The sequence below is a fragment of the Podarcis bocagei genome, assembly GCF_964188305.1.
Source record: "Podarcis bocagei genome assembly, chromosome: 7".
Lineage (NCBI taxonomy): Eukaryota > Metazoa > Chordata > Lepidosauria > Squamata > Lacertidae > Podarcis > Podarcis bocagei.
Genome location: NC_138132.1, coordinates 18,239,499 through 18,258,357, shown reverse-complemented (window position 1 = coordinate 18,258,357; position 18,859 = coordinate 18,239,499). Strand labels below are relative to the sequence as shown.

General features: G+C 43.9%; 1 protein-coding gene across 1 annotated transcript in view; it reads right to left on the bottom strand.

The window, feature by feature from the left end:
* The window catches only part of LOC308591526 (uncharacterized protein), a gene marked incomplete at its 5' end in the record, with an annotated part of 148,098 nt that overhangs the window by 75,860 nt on the left and 53,379 nt on the right, over positions 1-18,859 (bottom strand). The window lies entirely within an intron of this gene.

The window sequence follows — 18,859 nt, the reverse complement described above, 5'->3', positions numbered from 1 at the left end:
ACTCCCCTGTCCTCGCAGCAACTAACGTGTATCACTTCCCGGGGAACCAGTGTTGTCGACTACATCTTATTGTCGCCGGAGCTATTTTCAATTTCTACAAAAATGGAAGTGGCTGAATATTTTGGCGGTGACCACCTTCCACTGACTCTATTGTTAAATCTAATAGAGCCACTTTCAGTCCCCTCAAACTTTAGAATCATGGTACAAAGCCACCCTGTATACAAAACAAAGAAATGGACAAGCCTCAGCTCCTCTCTTGCCCTGGACATACAAAAATCATTTGACATGTCTGCAGCTCCCTCTGATCCAATCCTGCCTGCTGATCAATACCGGAAATTGCTTGATGCTTTCTCAGCAACTTACATAACCACCGCCTCGCCTACTCACCAACACCTTTTCTCTGAATCGCCTTGGTTTGACAAGGAATGTAAAGCTCTAAGAAGGCGAATTAGGAAAATGGTCAGAATCATCAAATTTTCCAACGACCCTCAAACCCGTGCAAAGCTCATAGAGATTAAAAGGACATACAGAAACATGATTCATTGCAAGAAGCAGCAGCACATCTTTGAGGCTTGGTCCACTCTTCGTTTGGCTGTAGAGAGGCATGACTCCCGTTCTTTCTGGTGCTTAGTTAGACCTTCGGCACCATTCAATTCAGCTACCCAGATTTCCGCTGATGAATGGATTGCCTATTATTCAACTAGTTTCGCTTCTCCAAATCATCTTACAGATCTCCTTCAGTCCCCGTCGGACCTCTGTTCCTGTTCTCTTAGTCCCACTTCCCCAATAAACTTTACCTCAACTCGCATTTTCAACATCATAATGTCAATGCGAAGGAATAAGGCCCCCGGCCCAGACATGGTCCCGTTGGACCTCTTCCTGACTGATCCTCTTTGGTGGAGCGAACACCTGACTCTTGTATTCACCGCTATCTCCTCTGCTCTAGACATCCCTGACTCCTGGAGAGAAGCTATAATAGTTCCGATCTTCAAAGGCGGCCAGCCAAACATCCCAAGGAACTATCGCCCCATCAGTTTATTATCCATCCCGGGGAAAATATTTGCCGCTGTTTTACTGGAGGAACTTCTCTCATGGGTCCAGGAGAGGAATATTCTACCGCTAGAACAGATTGGTTTCCGAAAGTCAGCGTCAACCATGGACCATTGTTTAACTCTCTATCACCTTGCCAGTAAATACACTGCTCAAAGGGAAGGCCACCTATTTGCCGCTTTCATGGACCTGGAGGCCGCCTTTGATTCCATTCCCAGGCAGAGATTATGGTCCAAACTTGCCCACCTGGGAACTGATCCGCACCTCCTCTCTCTAATTATTTCCCTTTATTCAAACACCACAGCTCGCGTCCGAAGTGGTCCCAACGGTTCCCTCACTACTCCATTTCCAACGGCCAAGGGCATCCGACAAGGTTGTCTCTTGGCCCCTTTACTGTTTAATCTTTATCTTCATGATGCAATTTTCACTTTGAAGCTAGCATCTAAGTATCCTCCTCACTTAGCAGGCCACCCCGTTGCTTCCCTTCTCTATGCTGATGATGCCGTCATCTTATCCAGAACAGCTGCGGACCTAGCAAATGCAGTTAATGCATTTATCGCCTATTGCAAGGCGGAAGCCCTTAATATTAATTATAAAAAATCGAAAGTCCTCCACTTCACTCGTTCCCGCAAACTCAAGTTGGAGCCGCTTAAGATCACAGGTGGCTACTTAGAAAAGGTAAAAGCCTTTAAATATCTAGGCTTAATATTCACCTATAATCTCTCCTGGTCCACCCATCTACAATCTGCCTTTCTCGCTGCAACCACGACCTCTAACGCCATTGTCCGATTTTACCACCAGAAGGGCGGCAAACACCTTCCAGCAGCAATTCAAATATTTAATGCCAAAGTTGTCCCCAAATTATTATATGGATGTGAAGTATGGACTACAGCAATATCAGGTAACCTGGATCGCCCACTTCATATGTTTCTGAGATCTCTTTCCGGCGTCCCGAGATGTGTCTCAGGTGCAGCCCTACGACTCGAGTTTGCCCAGCCCTCAATTGTTAAACGAGCATGGAGCCGAGCCATTTCCTACAGCTTCCAAATATTAGCATCGGATGCACGAATTAGAGGTGGTTTTTCCAATCTGATCCTAAGAGATATTCATAATTCCCCTTGGAAAACTACAATTAACCTCAAATTCCGCTCTCTTCTCAATTTGAATTGTAAAACTGTTCTTAATTTAGAGTGTATCAGCCCGGCGGCACTACCACTAATTAAAAAGAAACTACAGCAACTTGACTTCTCTAACACAGCTTCCTATGCAAGAGGACCATGTTCAGGCCTAGCCCTAGCTATTGCACCCCCTGAAGGGATCCCTCTATACTGCTTCACAATTTCTTCGGAGGCTAAGCGAAGGGCCTTTACCTGTGCCCGTCTGAACTGTTTTCCTACAGCAGTTCTGTCGGGTCGTTATTCCAGAGTTCCCATCGCAAATAGAACATGCACCTGTAATGACACGTCCCCGGAGACTATGGAACATGTAATGCTCTTCTGTCCCAACTGGACAGATGAAAGATCTCGGTTTTTAACTCCCCTCGTGAATAAGCTTCATCTCCCAATCCAGCCTTGGATAGTGTCCCTCTTTTTGCAGGATTCTGATTGTTGGATTACCGAGATGACAGCTAACTTCCTGCTTAATGTGATGAAAAGGAAAGCGGCACTAACCTCTTCCTTAACCCCACAGCTGCAGTTGACGCGCCGCACAATCGAACGAAGTTCCAAGTAGCCTTATTGTCCAACGACAATTGAGTTAGGACAAATCTGAGGAGCTGAAGGACCCTTAACGGCCCTCCTCCAGCCTCAGCACTCCCCCCCCCTCTTTTAAGTAATTGCCCAGGACGATATCCACCTTTACCTCCCCACCCCCATTTTATGTTGTTATTTCAATGTATATTATGCTATGGCCACATGGCTAATGCAATAAAATCTATTGATTGATTACATTTGACAACCACGGTTTGACTGTATATCTCTTTCATCTATGGACAGCCATCGCTCCATATCCTCCAATACCTTGAAGCCAAAATCAGGACACATTATTTCTGGATTCCATCTTCCTGGGTTGTTGTTTTTTATAGCAAGGGCACAGTGCCAATAAATGTGAATTTCAGGGTGCCTTGTGATACTGTGGCTCCCCAAAAGCACTTTTTAAGGGTGAAATTGCATGAGATTACAGCAACCAAAATGGCCGCAGTTCTCTTACAATAAAAAGAAAGGGATGCTCCAATTTTTCCAGGACACTTGCAGAGTATGAGAAATTGCTGAAAACGTAGCAGGGCAGAAGATGCTCCTGAACTAAGTGATTAATGCAAAATATTTAGCAAAATATAAATAAAACCATGTAAATACTCACAGTCAAAGTAGCCGGGTCCTGAAATGTCAAAGTGCACAGTTATTTCATGGGATTTTTTAAAAACTTCAAAAAGTAACACTATAGTTTCCACTATAAAAGGGGAAATTTGCCCATTGTTAGTGAGACGAACAAAGCACTTTTACTGTAAGGTCCACTGGGATGAGAAGGGGGGGGGTGAGGGGATCTCCACTGAACCAGAAAGTTCATGGCTCTGCCAATCTACCTGTAACTCTTGATTGTGAGCTCAGCTGGAGATACGCTAAAATATCCCTCTCATCGCAGGACATCCAGGACCCCATACCCTCTAACACTCTGAAACCAAAATCTGGGACACCATTTTTCTAGAGGCCAGCTTCCTATTTTTATCACTAGAGCAGTCAGCCATTTTGGTTGCTGTGAACTTGCATAATTTTGCACCATGGTTTCCCACACCAAAAAGCGCTTTCTCAGAGATGGTGCCCAAAAATGTGAATTTTAGGGTGCCACACAAGATACAAAACTGCTTTTGGGGGGAAATCGTGACATGTATTAATGCAAGACAACAGCAACCAAAATGGCCGCAGTTCTCTGCCAATAAAAAATGTGATGTCCTGGTTTTTCTGAGACGGCGGTGGGGTATGGTACCCTGCTGGCTAGATACATAGCAGGGCATGTATTGTGCTAGTACAAAATAATTAGTTACACTCCTTGGGAAATATGTAAACGCAATAATGTGAATACTCACTGGTATAACAGCAGGTACAGCTTCAGCCTGAAATGTCAACATGCACAGTTATTTACTGGCTTTTTATTTCACATAGTATAAAACAGATTCTCAATATAAAAGAGGGCGATTTCCTTTTATTCTTAGCAGACCACCAGAGCAATCTTACAGGTAGATCCACTGGGATGAGCAAGGTTGGGATCCAGCAGCTCTCTAGGTGAACTAGAATGTTCTTGACTGAGCAGTGATGTGCCAACATAACTCCCCATCTTCATCTCAGCTGGGGATATCCTACCATATCTCCTTCATCCCAGGGCAACCAGGACCCCATACCATCCAACACCTTGAAGCTCAAATCCAGGATGGCCCCTTTCTGGATGCCATCTTCCTGTTTTTTTAATTGCAAGAGCCTGATGGCCATTTTGACTGCCATGATTTCACACGGTTTCATATATTGACCCCCCTCCCAATGTGAATTTTGTGGCACTGTGTCAGGCGTGAGGAATTCTCTCCCTCCCCCAATGGCACCAAGAAGCAGGGAGGAAACAGGAAAGTTCTTAGTTATGATTTATTTCTGTATGACAGTGAAAGACAAAGAATCCAGTCATTCCTCAATGATAGCGTTGCTTGCACTGAGCTCCTCCTCCTTCCCTTTTAGCAACAACACCTGCCTCTATGGCATCTGTCCACGGTCAACTGCCTGTGTACCCTTTGTTCTTGCACATGTAACGCCACGTTTTAGGAATGCCACGTGTCAGCTAGCTGCTCTGCCTCCCTTCTTTCTTCTCCTAACATCTCATAACTCTGCTGTTCGCCTGTCTCTGAGCTGTTATCTTCCTCAAAGCTCAGCTGTAACTCGAGACTGCCTTCCTTTTCTCTGAGAGCTACAAGAGAAATGGGGAGGGTCGATCTTCACCATTCCTCCTCCTCTTCAGTCCAGTCCCTGACACACTGCATGAGATTGCAGCCCTGCTAAAAACACTTTTGGGGAGTAATCACACCACAAAATCATGCAAAATCATAGCAACCAAAATGGCCTCAGTTCTCTTGGGATAGAAAATGGGATGTCCCTGTTTCTCTGGGTCACTTGTGGGACATGGGACCCTGCTGGATGAATACATAAGAAGGCCAAAAGTGTTCCCGATCTGAGAGAGTTAGTCTATATTTCCAATGCAAAATAATAAGAAAAATATAAACAAAACTATGTGAATACTCACTGCTGCAGCAACAATATCCTGAAAGCGCAGTTATTTCATGCTTTTTTAAACAACAACAACAACTTCACATAGTAACAGTCTGCACACAAGGAGAAGCTCTCCAAATAGATGCCTCTGAAAAACGAAATTCACTGCTGTAATTGAATTTTTGTTATGGTGAGAATAATATTGTCAGCTTGGGTGAAAGACAAACCTGCAATGGAATGCAAACAGTGCAAAAGGACAGAAATCACGCTTAACTAGGCCTGCTCAGAAGTAAGCCCTATTTAGTTCAAGGGGGTTTTCTCTCATACAAACGGATTTCAGAAAACAGTCTTACTCACTAGTGTTGTGCTGAATTTTTCTCTGAATTTTATTTTACCATTCTCAATCAGTAAGGCAGAAGCCTCTTCTGCAGGGCAAGAAAAATGTCAGGAAATTGGAGAAGAGGTTTCAGCCCACCAGTATTACTCACCAACAGGGGCAGAGAACCACCATTAAGGTGTACAGAGTAGGGAACCTGAGAATCCATCAGACAGCATTTCCTCCACCATCATTCCATTCCATTCCATTCCAAGGCCCTGAGCAATACCCAAACTTCCAAAGTATCAAAGTAAATCTGTTACATTTGTGTTGTATGTTATAAGATTTCTACAGGGAAAACATACACAGTATAGCAAATATACATTTTCCCCACCCGCTATGGATGGTAGAGATTGAATTGGAGGGATGGATGCATTCTTCAACCAGATGCTGCTCAAGCATTGATATATTGTGACTACTCAAACTCTGCTCATTCAATGGATAGGATATAACCCTCAAATTCTACATTCCAGCCATGAGTCTCATCCCAGCAGGTTTCAGAAATGCCTATTAGATCATCTTTGCTCAAATTCGTCTTGGTTGTTTCCTATACTCTGTACCAGTGCTTTTTTTCTAAAAAATGTTTAGGGGTACTCTCATTTTCATACTCATAGTGAAATACTGCCCCTCAATGAGGCCAAACTTAGGTTCACAAAATGTTTAGGGGTATGCGTAGCCCTGCATGCCCCCAGAAAAAAGCACTGCTCTGTACATTAGGATACAGGCAACTGAAACCATGAATCATTCCCTCCAGCTGCTTCCTTCTTGCAGTTGCCTGCCCTTTAACAGGTTTCTGCAGCACCACCTCAGTTTCCTATGCATCACTGAAGCTATTGTCCCCAGTACCAGGTGTTCCTATGTAATATGTAATATTGACAATGCAAAATTATCAGCAATACTCACAAATTTGGCAGGAATAACCTAGAAAGTAGAATATTGCAGTTAATTATTGCTCTTATTTTACATCACATAACTACACCACCATGGGCACAACCATTGGTATTTACTGTAATTTGCCGTATCATGAAGGTTCTCAGCACATTTCAGTGTAAAAAATAAAATAAAAATCTTACTCCAAGAAGTGACAGTATAAAATTTCATACAGGGGAGGCAACAGAGGGAGCAGAGGGAGGTAGAAGGTATGATAAAAGGAGTGCTGATATGAGGCGAATAGGTTCATTCTGTTCAGCTGCATGTTTTTAGACTTGTGTTCATGGGGGATTTGGACCATGGGGCTGTGTCAAAGACTCCACAGACAATGGGCATTTTGAGGAACAATTTGAACCAATAGGAGAGGAAGACAACAACAGGGAGACAATCCATCCATCAGGGAAGCAAGTTGGGAAAGGGTAGAGTCAATGAACTGGGCAAGAGTCAGGCCTGGGCTGTGAGCATCAAACTGAAGTGAGCTATGAACTGGAAACTAGAATCCATGGGACAAGTCATTACTCAAGACCACAAAGTAAGTCAGGAGCAGGGATGGAGGAGAAATTCACTATTGTTTGCATTTTCATGAGAAAGTTCCTAATCTGTACCTCTTGAACCAATTCAAAAGCCTTCCTAGAATTCACACTCAAATGCTGATGGATTTTCATGAGGTTCCCATCGCCCACCCCAGATTGCAGCAGAAGTAAGTAGAAGTGAATTTAAAGTTGTTAAATATAAAACAGAGGGAAACCCACATTTGCACATTCATCCATTTCTAGGGAGGACCATAGGACCACAATAGGAGAAATAATACAGAGATTTGCACCAGTGAGTGAAAATTAGTAGATTGAAAATTACTTAATTTCATGATGCTGTTGCAGAACATGCTGACTGTGGTGTCAGCAATGCACCCCTCTGTACATTGACATTGCAAAAGATAAAATAAAAACATGACAGAATGCAGCCATATCTGTGGGTGAGTGAAATTTAGTTCACCACATCCATGTGACCTTAAAGCCCTGGTCTTGGACTGATGGGTGAAGGTCCACTACTGCAGGGATAGGGAATCTGTTGATCTCCAAGTGGTGTTGGATTACAGCTCCCATCATCATTCCTGACCATTGGCCATGCTGTCAGGGCTGATGGGATTTGGAGTCCAACAACATCTGGACAGCCACGGATCCCCCATTTCTATCCTACTATTCAAGTGTTGCTGAATTAAAGAAGAACATGGATACTGTTGATAACCAAGGCTCTTAAGGGAGTCCAGAGCTTCCATGGATACAAAAGGCTTTCTGCTGCCAGACATCAGCCCTAAAGATGTGAGGGCGAGGAAGAATTGGATGACCTTGAAACTAGGTCTAAATGCTGGCCCTTCCAGCTCATCTCTGGCATTGTGTATATTGCAAAAAAAAGAAAAGGAAAAATACAGCAAGTCATGAAAAAGATCATATACTTACAGGAGATCTCTTGCTTTGAAGTCCCTTCAGATAAAAAAAAGCAAAGCAAAGTGACAAGTTAATGGAATGACAAACAGATGACCACTGTGGTTGTTTTTTTCGGTCCACAAAGATATGTAATTCATGAGGTGCCCCCCCCCAATTTAAAACTGTGTTTCCTTTGCAGTAAAATGGAAGGCGTGGGCATAATTATGTCATTGATTCTTAAATTATGTTTAATAGTAGACAGAGACACTAATAATGTAGCATTTTTGCAGAGGCCCAACTGCAGCAGAACAGAAACTGCACTAATTGTGATGAAGACAGGATAAAATGAAAAATTCTCCCTTCGTACCTCCCCAGTTCACACCAGGGACTTCTTAATTTACAGCTCAGTCCACTGGCTAAAACGCTGCACTACATTGTAGTGTGTATTCCTTGTGGGGGTTTACAATGAAAAGTGGGATATTGCCAGGTCATTTCTGAGAATGAGCCAGGCCAAAATGGTTGCTTAACTGTGGAACAGCTTTATTGTAAAAAAGGAAAAGTCCAGAAGAAAAGTCACAAAAAGTTGGCTGAGTGCCCTGGCGGAGACTGTAAGAGTGGAGTGATTCAACAATTTGCGTGAATCCCTGTACAAAGAGCAACACAACCATATATGAATCACTGTTTGGGCACTGCTGTCTCCACCTGGACATTTCTGATACTGTAGTAGGATTCTCCTATAACAACCCTCAGGTACTGCTGAAGTAAGCACATTCTCTCGTGCACTTGAAGAGAAAGATCATTGTGGCAGAAAGGTGTTGCATGTCTCCTTTCAAAGCAGAAGTCACCTTACCGCAATGCGTTCCTGTGGGCAAAGGAGAAGGAGGAGAACGGTAACCACAATCTGGGGAGTCATCTTGGCTTCTCCTTGGAAGTCTGTAAACTCTCTGGTGTGAGGCCTGGGTACCTTCAGCTGCTCTATTTATGGCTTGGCTCTTTCCAGAAATTGCAGCCCAGGCTGCTCAGTGTAAAAGCTCCATTGTCAAGAGGACCAATCTCTTTAGGAATGAGGAAAGCATAACTTATCAGAAACCACCATCAAATGGAAAGGTGTTGTAGATCTCAAAGACAGGGACCAACGGGGTGGCAAAACAGTAATGCATTATTATTCAGAAAGCAATTATTAATCATCAGCTAAGCCAAGTTGCTCAGCTTGACCTTTTTCCAGGTATGTGCAATAAGGTAAGTGCATGGTCCATACACATAACATCCCCCCTTTGTAGTACAATTGAGGATTCTCTTGCAGAGTTGGAAAGGCTTGTGGAGGTAAAACTGCAGACAACTGTACTGTGTCAGGAAACTAGAAAAAGCAGGCAAGAAGCAAGATCATAGAATCATACAATAGAATCATAGAATCATAGAGTTGGAATAGACCACAAGGGCCATCGAGTCCAACGCCCTGCCAAGCAGGAAACACCACCAGAGCACTCCTGACATATGGTTGTCAAGCCTCTGCTTAAAGACCTCCAAAGAAGGAGACTCCACCACACTCCTTGGCAGCAAATTCCACTGTCGAACAGCTCTTACTGTCAGGAAGTTCTTCCTAATGTTTAGGTGTTGTAAATAGGCCTCCTTGTTTAACTATCCTTTAAGAATTTCTGAAGTGCCTAAGGGAAATGAGACCATGGGCAAGAACTGTACAAATCTTCTTTAAGTTTCCTAAGCCTGTTGTGACAGCGCAATCCCTTGTCAAGCTCGTGTCAAGTAAACAGTGTGAACTTAGCTGACTACTGTAGCTTCTCTGAGTGGTGGGGGTGACCTTTGGAGCCTAATTCATACTGTAGTGCCAAGTAGGAGTAACTCACAGTGGGAACTGAATCATTGGTTTTGGTCACTTGGCAGCTGGGTCATGGATGGGAAGAGGTGGACACCAATGGTGAGATCCCTGAATCTTCCACCAAAGTATCCTGGGGACAGGATGGGACTTTTCTATGGTTGCTTCCCATCTGTAGAATGTTCTCCCCAGGGAGGTTCGGCTGGCAGCTTCATTTAAACTGCTCTTATGAAGGGTCAATACAGTCTAGGAATACGTGCGGAAATCAATCATTATGCTGACAGTCATTATGGAATACCTATTTCCCTCAGAAAGCAACAATTCTCAGAGTGCCTTCGCAGTCAATCCCCCTTCCCAGGAAGCTCTGGGAAATGTAGCTCTGGGACGCGAATAAGGGTCTCCTGATGACTCTTAGCACCTTTAACAAACCCACAGGAGTCCTTGCAGGAAGCCATGACTGTTTATAGTGGCATCATACTGTTTTAAATATACAGTCGGATGCGGCCCAATTCACACAGCACAGCAGGGGAGGCTGGTCACTGTGTGTCAGGGACTAGCAGGATGCTGACAAGTGTTCACACTGGCAAGGGGAGGTGTCACTGACTTGAGAGAGGTTAGTGATTTGTGGGCTACTGTAGCAGCCAAGAGGCAAAAGCTGAAGGCAGGGGAAGCTTCAGAGCTGGAAGGTGGTGCCCAGGATGGGTCAGAAGAAGAGGAGGAAGAGGCAGGTCAGGCAAGTGAAGGGTCTCATCTAATTTGACCCTGAGGTTCTATATCTTAGCCTGGTCCACCATAAAGAACCAGACAATACTGTACGAGAAAAAGCAGCATGTAACTTGCTTCAGTTGTTTGGTGAATGGAGTGTCCTTTATGCCAAGGACAAGGAAATTAAGACAAGCATTGGTAGGTGACGTCCCAGCTAAAGCCATTCAATGAAATACACTTTGTTGAAGCTGCTATTGTGAAGAATTAAAACATTCCAAAGGGTAGCTATTAAAAGAGTTGCACTTGGAATTTGACTTCGTCATAGGGAGTCCAGAGAGTTGAAAGAATGTCCTCCAGAGACCTCATTGCAACCGGAAGTGGCAGCTCACCTCCTTGAGAGATTCAAGCAGCTGGACACTGGTGTTGTTATTGGATAATCACTGATCTAAGCTTTGCAAATTGATTTAGGTGTTTTGTTATAAGTTTGCTGAAAGACTTGAGGGGAGTTAACTCTCTAACCTATAGTGTTTTTAAATGGGGTTTACAAGTAAGATTTACAGGATAATGGAAATGTAATAATACCATTTCAAAAACAGGTCTGATTTAGGCAATCCAGAGTTTGATTCTCCTCTGGATAGGATAGCCATGTAGGAATGCAGGAAGCTGCCTTATACCAAGTCACACCATTGATACATTTTAGCTCTATATTGTTGAAACTGACTGGCAGCGTCCCTTCAGGATTTCAGACATCGGTCTCTCCCAGCCATCTCTGGAGGTTCCAGGGATAGCCCCTGGGAACTTCTGCATGCAAGGCGGCTGTCTGGTGCATGCTGCTCTGCAACTCAGTCCATTGCGGGTGAGTCGTGCAGAATTAAGAACTGGTTGTAAATCAGAACATTTCTGGAATATTTGTATCCATGTATTTATTCATTTTTGGAAGGTTGGTGTGGTGGTGCTATACACAAAGCACAACAGAAAACTGCTAAATGCTAAAGGCTTACATGTAACTTCTGTACCCCAATTCCCAGGGAAAGGATTATAGAATCATAGAATCATAGAATCATAGAGTTGGAAGAGACCACAAGGGCCATCGAGTCCAACCCCCTGCCAAGCAGGAAACGCCATCAGAGCACTCCTGACATATGGTTGTCAAGCCTCTGCTTAAAGACCTCCAAAGAAGGAGACTCCACCACACTCCTTGGCAGCAAATTCCACTGTCGAACAGCTCTTACTGTCAGGAAGTTCTTCCTAATGTTTAGGTGGAATCTTCTTTCTTGTAGTTTGGATCCATTGCTCCGTGTCCGCTTCTCTGGAGCAGCAGAAAACAACCTTTCTCCCTCCTCTATGTGACATCCTTTTATATATTTGAACATGGTTATCATATCACCCTTTAACCTCCTCTTCTCCAGGCTAAACATGCCCAGCTCCCTTAGCCGTTCCTCATAAGGCATCGTTTCCAGGCCTTTGGCCATTTTGGTTGCCCTCCTCTGGACACGCTCCAGTTTGTCAGTGTCCTTCTTGAACTGTGGTGCCCAGAACTGAACACAGTACTCCAGGTGAGGTCTGACCAGAGCAGAATACAGTGGCACTATCACGTCCCTTGATCTAGATGCTATACTCCTATTGATGCAGCCCAGAATTGCATTGGCTTTTTTAGCTGCCGCGTCACACTGTTGGCTCATGTCAAGTTTGTCGTCAACCAAGACTCCTAGATCCTTTTCACATGTACTGCTCTCAAGCCAGGTGTCACCCATCTTGTATTTGTGCCTCTCGTTTTTTTTGCCCAAGTGCAATACTTTACATTTCTCCCTGTTAAAATTCATCTTAGAGGTGAGGTTGTTTGGGTAAGGCTTCTCAGCACGTTTTCAGGACAGTAAGGGCCCCAAGCAAGTGTTTGGCAGACTCCTAGCATCTCATTTTGTGTTTTATAGACCATTTTGCTCATCCTGCTAACTCCATCAATTGCTGAGAAAGAAGTCTGGCAGCACCACCAGCAGCAGCAGAAGCCTGGGGAGGAACAGCTAATTGACCCCAAGGACCCAGAGATAATAATAAATAATAATAATAAAAATTATTTATACCCCACCCTCCCCAGCCAAGACCGGGCTCAGGGCAGCTAACAACCAATAATAAAAATAAGTTGATTAAAATACAACTTAAAAAACAAGATTAAAATACAACATTAAAACATTAAGATGCAGCCTCTTCACAGGAGGAGAAAGGAAAAAAGAAAGAAGGGGGAGGAATCAAATTGATTCTAAGCCAAAGGCCAGGCGGAACAACTCTGTCTTACAGGCCCTGCGGAAAGAAATCAGATCCCACGGGGCCCTGGTCTCATGAGACAGAGTGTCTCACCAGGCCAGAGCCAGTGTTGCAAAGGCCCTGACTCTGGTTGAGGCTAATCTAATCCTTAGGGCCCAGGACCACTAGGGTGTTGCTATTTATGGACCTTAAGGTCCTCCGTGGGGCATACCAGGAGAGGCGGTCCCGTAGATACGAGGGTCCTAGGCCGTGAAGGGATTTAAAGGTCAAAACCAGCACCTTAAATCTGACCCTGTACTCCACCCTGTACTCCACTGGAGTTTCTGGGACAGCTTCAAATGCAGCCCCGCATAGAGCGATTTACAATAGTCCAGCCTGGAGATGACCGTCGCATGGATCACTGTGGCCAGGTAGGGATGCAAGCATGTTCATTTCCACTCTCCAGTTCCTCTGCCCACCCCTGCATCTCATCCTCAACCGTTGCCAGCTGACATGCTCTGCTTTCATGCCTTCCATGGGCAAAAGCCTGGATGTTGAGACCAAGCTGCTGCTCCGAGTCACCGGTTGCAAGTTCATCAGGGCTGTCGGATCCTGCTTCCTCACTCAATGTCTTTCTCGCGGCCTCTCCCTCTTGCCTGGTGGACTCAACTGGCCGCTCCACTTGCTCCCTTCAGCGTCCACCTCCTCCTTCACCAACTTGTCGGCCAGGGTGAGGCTGCAGAAGCTGGGGCAGCTGGTGGTGGACAGGACACAGTGCAGCGGGAACATACTGAGATTGGAGGCACTGCTGGACCTCCTGGTTGGCCTCCACACCAAGTGCAGCCATGACTCACTGCTCAGGAGGGACAGGCTTGTCTCAAACTTCCTCAAGTGGGAATTGACCTCCTGATTATCATGAGTGAGGGAGACAAGTTTTTTGTCAACAATGCCTGGGCAGGCTACCCAGTCAATGCCCACCTTACCATTGGCAGTAGGCCCAGAGCCCCACTGTCTCCACCATGGTCCACTGCCCAGGGACCCCAGCATCTGGCTGAGCTGGTGTAACAATGAGCAGCATCTGTGTTTTATGTGTATTTTAATGAACTGACTAGAGTGAAATATTATGAGTCATGAGGGCATGCAGTGTCTGTGTATAACCTTAACAGTGCTTTGCTTATTTTTTAAGCTGCTATTCTGTTGTCAATATTGTTTTATAGATTGTAAATGCTGTGTTGATTTGTTAATCACATGACTTTTACTGTAATTGCGATGTTTAGCATATGTTTTTAGTTGCTGATTTATAGGTTGTAATTGTTTTATTGATGATTGGTTAATTGCTTTATATTATTTATGCTGTATTTGTAATGTTCTGTTATGTTTTATTACGCTATTGTTATTTATTATTTGTAAGGCACTTTGGGATTCATTTGAATGAAAAGCAGCATAGAAATACAACAAATCAAATCATTAAAATTGATTTTCTCCTGGCCTGTCATATGCAGCTTTGGTTGAGTGGGCATATGATGAAATTTCCGTAATTTCAGGAAAAGGAAGCTGTTTCTACACCAAGGAAGTTAACCACATAATCCTAACTAAGGTTGGCCCAGCCCCTTCCACCAGTTCCACCCATCTCCTCCCCTAATTTTCCTTCTGACCACTAATTTCTCCACTTATTCCCATAACCACTGCTTATATGCACCTTAAGCTTGGACCAGCTTGCATTGCTTCCACCACAAATTAAATTACAGGCCTGAGCAGAAGGAGGGAGCAGTCTGGCACACTTTTCCTGGGCCTCGGAAGACTAAATTGGCTAGGGGACCCCACCACAGACCGGCTGCTTTTTGGTTTGAGTTTATAACTTTATTCCAACAAGATTCCCAACCCGGGAATCAAACTGCAGGATGAAGTCATCATGTGCCCAGATTCCTGAACAGGTTTGCAGAAAATTCATGAATAGGTGGAGTCCTGTGATTTTACTACCTCGTAGTGAAGATGGGCCATTCTGTAGCGAGCCACTGCCTAGTTGCCATCAGCCCTGTATTTACTGAATTCATGTATCACAAAAACAAACATATGTGGTGACATGTGTGACATGTGAGTGGATCTTGTTTCAGCAGTAATGAATGTTATGATTTCTTAGTTGGACCGTTAATAAAAAGCAAGCAAACCATTTCAGTGCCATTGCAATTTTCTTTTATTTTTGCAAAGCAATTGCCATCCTCCAGGGGGGTAGTGGGGCAGTTTTTAGTGCCCTCTGCCCTCTATTACAAAGACAACAAAATCAGTTACAGAAATTATCTAAAGTGTACTAGTATGATTCGTGATTCTCTGGTTTCACTTGATTGGCTTTGGAGTGGCAATGTGGAGTGCGCAGGAGCAAGAAGTCATTGTCAATCTGGTCCAGGAGCGTAGGTATGTTCAGTCCGTAATACACCTGGAAATAATAAAGTAAATCATATAAATGAATCTAGTGATGACAATCCTATTCTAAAGGGAATTGAGGGACAACCTACCAATATTCTTGAACCCAATCCCCATCTTTCCTAGACAGCATAGCCAATGGTCAACAATGATGGGACTTAGCATCCAACAATATCTGCAGAGCATCATTTCTCAGGAGTCCAGGCCCTGAGTGGTATCACCACAGGCCCAACTTTAACTCTCCAGTTTATCATCAGAGTTGAGTATATTATCTAGTCAACTGAGCTGAAGTTTTATTAGTAGGGTCTTGATTTCATTTTGTATGATGGAGTATATATGTTATACTGTGGATTTGAGTCAAAGCATATTCAGTGGTGACAGGGTACCCATCCTACCTCCTAATCTGACAGCTTCTCTACAGACTAGAAAATATTTCACACATAGGAGGCTCTCAGAGAAAGGTAATCCTTTCCCCTGAAGTATTTCAGTCCCACCAGGATATTGCTAATGACACAGATGAACCATATGTAGACTATGTACATAGAAATACTTACAATTCTTTACTGCTCAGGTAGATTGTTGTTGAAAAAGAAGCAAAAGACACAAGTTATTTCTCTGTTTCCTTAGGACACTTAAGTAAGTCACTACAGGTCACTAAATGACTAGCAAACAGGCATTCAATTGAAAGGAAGGAGAGGCTACCCAGAACAAAGATTTGCTTATCACTGAGAAATATATATTTTACTCACAGAAGACTGACTGAAATTAATGGACATGACTAACTTAGGTAATTAATTTCAGTCGGTCTCCTCTGAATAAATAGACCAAGGAAGGCAACCATTTCCACACTGAGGGAAGCTTTTGTAGGCTCATAGCTACTGTAAAATGTTTCTTACGATTGTTTATTTTTAATATATTTGTTATATACTGCCCTTAATCAGAAGATCTCATGGATTGGTCCACAAGATGTAAATACAAGATAAAAATGCAAATAATGAGGCACCAATCTGCACATTTGTCTGTTTTCCATTCTAGGCTTGTGGTAGAAAACTCAGCCATGTAAGATATCAGAAGGCTAAATGGATTCTTGAATACCACTCCTTTCCCCAACCGCGCCTCCCTTGCCCCCAGGGGGTAAGATTTGCATTTCATGCTCATTGCCATTTTTCCTGCCTTCCAGCCCTGTTTGGGGGTGGGAAATGAGACACTATTCTGAGGGGGAAGCATATGGGGTCCCCACATGAAATGCAGCACTAGGGGGTGGGAATGGGGTTAACAACTTTATGCAGAGGCTCAACCTGTTGCTTCTCTCCATTTCCACTTGGAGAACCATAGTACTGCTATTACTCAGACTGCACTAATGTCGCTAGGGCCACAAGCAAAGATTACACACAAATGCAACAGAAGCTACTGGGTATCATCTAGTTAAATAATATTAATAATAGTAATAATGCCCCTTTTGTTGTAAACCAAAATATTGCTCATTTAAAAGTATCAGCAATACTCACAACTACACCAGTAACACCCTGAAATATAGAAGTGTGTATATAGTTAGTCTTTCCTCAGCAGCTCAAGCATTCATCACTGAGGTGTATGGAGGAGAGGACCTCAACATCCAATAGGCAGCATTGTCCCATATTTCCATATGCTGCATTGCATGTCAAGGCCCTGAGCCTTCCCCCATTTGTTGAATAATAAAACACATGGACACCAGTATTTTAGGTTAATGGGCTAATAAAGGCCACAACTTAATTGGTCACAGAATGTGAGTGGTATTGGCTTAGGCATTGGAATTGAACTGACTATATCTGACTCCTGCCTGACATGCAGGTAGTCCAGTAAGGGTCAACCACCAGTAGGGGGAGCCCTGTGGATGTGCTGAGGCAGGAACCAAGATGGAGAACAACCAGGCCGTGTGGCTGCGTAAATGCTATAAGCCACGGGCCCGGCCGACTGGATTGGTCAGTGGGGGTGTGACGCGGCCGGGACTCCCCCATGATGGGAGGGCACTGCCACACCCCCGCTGAACACGGTGGGAAGAAGACGAAGAGTTTGGATTTGATATCCCGCTTTATCACTACCCTAAGGAGTCTCAAAGCGGCTCACAATCTCCTTTCCCTTCCTCCCCCACAACAAACACTCTGTAAGGTGAGTGAGGCTGAGAGACTTCAGAGAAGTGTGACTAGCCCAAGGTCACCCAGCAGCTGCATGTGGAGGAGCGGAGACGCGAACCCGGTTCCCCAGATTACAAGTCCATCGCTCTTAACCACACTGGCTCTCTCCCCACACTGGGAGTGTGGGGCCTGCCCACAACCCCGCCCCCAGGGAAGGGAGTGGCCTACTAAGATCCCAAGAGACACCTGAAACTCTGCGGGAAACTGTGAGTAACCTTGTTGCTTAAGTATCAAACTCTTCAAGATAGTATTTCTGGAAATGTGGACCAAATCTAATATATACCATGATCTAACACTACTATGAAGAAAAGAGATAATTCAGCTGCAAAGGGTTACTTCTATAGTAGGCTGCTTACAACAGGAGAATCGATTATTTGTCATATTCTTTTCTGGCTAGGATCATATTCTGAGGCAGAAAAGAACTTCCACCTTGCCTCCCTCCCACCTTCCCACTACGGACTATATAAAAAATACAGAAAAGTTCCAGAATACTCATGCTCAGTAAGTTGTTCAAATCAAGACCCTAAATTGAAAAACAAATTGAACTTATTATGCTTTCAGGTGCCCTACATTACGGATGACTGCCTATGAAAATCACCAGACAGTCTTCAATTAAAATGTGTTCTCTTAGAGGGGATGCCTGGTCCAAGTCCAGTTGAACAATATGGAATCAAGTCCAGGTTCATATTACATGCTGCTTGTTTGTTTCATATGCTTCCTTTCCATCACGGATTCTTGCTTTATTATGGCTGTTAGCAATACTAAGGGACCTTTTCCAGGAAGGATATGTGAGATATGAACATTTTAATACAACTCAAATTACATGAGCTTCAAGAGACAGAGCACTAGGAGAATTCAGATACTCCAATTATTCGTGTGGCATTCACACCCCAATGTTCCCAAAAGCTTTACACCAACAGGAAACCCAAGACTTGTCATATGACGTGACAATATACAGTACAGTAGATCTGCATGTCCCATTGGTGTCATGTTTTGGGGGTTTACGTACAAAGGCAAAACCATGCAAAGTGAGGAAGGCCCCATGGAACCATTCGCTCAAGGCCTGCTACTACCTTGCCAGACTCTGGGAAGGTTGTGCGAGGCCTCTGGAAGGCTGTGGGAGGCTCCGGAGAGATATAAAGGGATGTCAATCCAAGTCTAGTTACATATTACACTATCTTGGAGACACCTACAATAAGACATCCCAGCTTTTATTTCCTTAATGTTAGCAATGAATGTAGGGAAGCAGCAAATGATAATCAAATGCTCTTCACAAAAGCCTACCTTTAAAAAGGGGCAATCATATTAACTCTGTCTGCTCTTCCCTGGCTTGGATCATATTTTGAAAAAGACAAGAACTAAATGGAAATAACAAGTTGAACTGCCTATGTTTTTGTGCTAAATTTTATAATTCTCTCCTTGGGTATCAAAACTTGCCAGCCTGTAACAAATGGCAAACATAG